The 2,500-nt window shown below is 41.8% G+C and overlaps 2 non-coding genes across 2 annotated transcripts in view; both read left to right on the plus strand.

Annotated features, from left to right (window-relative positions):
• Positions 1 to 1,467, plus strand: part of LOC149092558 (small subunit ribosomal RNA) — a 2,170-nt gene extending 703 nt beyond the window's left edge. The window contains exon 1 of the ribosomal RNA XR_016200839.1: positions 1 to 1,467. This exon is cut by the window's left edge and continues 703 nt beyond it. This is a non-coding gene — a ribosomal RNA (small subunit ribosomal RNA).
• Positions 1,468 to 1,954: 487 nt separating this feature from the next.
• LOC149092559 (5.8S ribosomal RNA) lies at positions 1,955 to 2,109 on the plus strand. Its single transcript, XR_016200819.1, has one exon. It is a non-coding gene; the product is annotated as a 5.8S ribosomal RNA (ribosomal RNA).
• Positions 2,110 to 2,500: the final 391 nt, after the last annotated feature.

The raw sequence follows: 2,500 nt of genomic DNA on the forward strand, positions 1-2,500 counted from the left end.
TAAAAAGCTCGTAGTTGGATTTCAGTCGAACCTATGGGGTCCACTGATTAAAGGGTTAGATGGTGATGTTAGGTTTCTTGCTTGTGTCTACGGATGCTTGCTTGAACCTTCATTCCTCTTTCCTGGTGGTTACATTCATAGTGTTTAGACAGAAAATTGCTCGATATTTGCTATCAATGCTCTTTACCGAGTGTTGATTCAAGCGATCGAGACTTTTACCTTGAAAAAATCAGAGTGCTCAAAGCAGGCGTCCAAAACCTCGAAAGAGGTGCCTAAAAACGGTATGGTCAACCATCTATATGATGCGTACCACTACCTTAACTTGAATGATCTTGCATGGAATAATGGAATAGGACCTTGGTTCTATTTTGTTGGTCTTAAGAATCCAAGGTAATGATTAAGAGGGACAGACGGGGGCATTTGTATTGCGGCGCTAGAGGTGAAATTCTTGGACCGTCGCAAGACAAACTACAGCGAAAGCATTTGCCAAGAATGTTTTCATTAATCAAGAACGAAAGTTAGAGGTTCGAAGGCGATCAGATACCGCCCTAGTTCTAACCATAAACGATGCCAACCAGCGATCATTCTGAGTAACTAATTTCATGACTCGAATGGAAGCTTCCGGGAAACCAAAGTTTTTGGGTTCCGGGGGAAGTATGGTTGCAAAGCTGAAACTTAAAGGAATTGACGGAAGGGCACCACCAGGAGTGGAGCTTGCGGCTTAATTTGACTCAACACGGGAAAACTCACCCGGCCCGGACACTGAGAGGATTGACAGATTGAGAGCTCTTTCTTGATTCAGTGGGTGGTGGTGCATGGCCGTTCTTAGTTGGTGGAGTGATTTGTCTGGTTAATTCCGATAACGAACGAGACTCTAGCCTACTAAATAGACTTGCAGTTTACACTGCAGTACTCCCCCTTAGTCAACCTGTGGGTGGTAGTATCTCTTGATGGTTTCGGCTGTTGAGGGCTCTGCTGCTATTAGCCTACAGAATTGGCTAGGGTAAGGATGCTGTAGCACTGTAAGGACTTCTTAGAGGGACAAGCGGCGCTCGCAGCCGCACGAAACAGAGCAATAACAGGTCTGTGATGCCCTTAGATGTCCGGGGCCGCACGCGTGCTACACTGAAGTGGTCATCGTGCATACTGTTTCCTGCTCCGAAAGGAGTGGGTAACCGCTTGAACCCATTTCGTGATGGGGATTGGGCATTGTAATTATTGCCCATGAACGAGGAATTCCCAGTAAGCGTGAGTCATTAGCTTGCGTTGATTACGTCCCTGCCCTTTGTACACACCGCCCGTCGCTACTACCGATTGAATGATTTAGTGAGGACTTCGGACTGGTCAATCCAGACCATTGGGAAACTAGTGGTCGGATTGTGCTGGAAAGATGTTCAAACTTGATCATTTAGAGGAAGTAAAAGTCGTAACAAGGTTTCCGTAGGTGAACCTGCGGAAGGATCATTAACGTATTACCCTCTTATTATAAGAGAAATACAACCTTCAAACAATCAAACACTCTGCATAGTGATATTGTAGATGCTAATATGGTGAATGCAATTGAATTGTATTTGCATTAGAGTCGCAATTGTGAATGTTTATTGCAAACATTTAGCCATTGCAACATGATTCTAATTTGCATTACATTCGTTCATTCATACATCCATCTTTCATTATCCAATGCAACAAAGAGTGAGGGTTATCTAACGATAGCCATAATTTCTTTTGCAAAACAATTGTAGTTTATAATGAAAAGCCTGTCTTGCTACATACTTGGTACCTGATCAAGTCTTCAGCTTATGCTGACGGCAAGGTTTAAAGAAGGAAGTTTTACACTTCTTCGCCTAACTAAGTAAAGACAACTATGGTTTTTATAAACTGCATACAATTGTTTTCAAACCCTCTCAATGCAGATTTAGGATACTTATTAAAAGTCCCACGGTGGCAAAGATACATCTTCAAGCGGTGGATCACTCGAATTACCAATCGATGAAGAACGTAGCTAGCTACGATAATCGGTGCGAATTGCAGGACACGCCGAGCACTTGAGCTTCCAACGCACATTGCGGCTTTCGGGTCTTTTCCGAGGTCACATCTGTCTGAGAGTTGAGATGTAAAATAATCAACAAAACACTTGCATACTACCATATATGCATTGTTTTGAGAGGATTGTATATTTATATGCATGAATCTTGATGTTTTATTCCTTTTCTTAATTGCAATTCGTTGCAATTTAGTAAGGAGAATCTCAAATCTACTTGTTTCACATGATAAATTTTGTGTACAATGCATATTTCATCTCTGCAAGCAGTATATATGAATAGATACTAGCATGAGATTCTAAGGTTAGTCGCCTATCTGACGACGCTAAAGTCGTATTGCAGATAACTATGGTGATCAACTAACCTGTTAACTGATGAATCTTCTTGCACTTGTATAAATCGTACAAATAGTAGCTATTTCATTCTGTTAAAGCAGACCTAAGAAGTAATGCAAAGGC

Source organism: Tetranychus urticae, unplaced genomic scaffold, assembly GCF_039701765.1.
Source record: "Tetranychus urticae isolate SD_2017Ah unplaced genomic scaffold, NJAU_TeUrti_SD_1.0 Scaffold_8, whole genome shotgun sequence".
NCBI lineage: Eukaryota > Metazoa > Arthropoda > Arachnida > Trombidiformes > Tetranychidae > Tetranychus > Tetranychus urticae.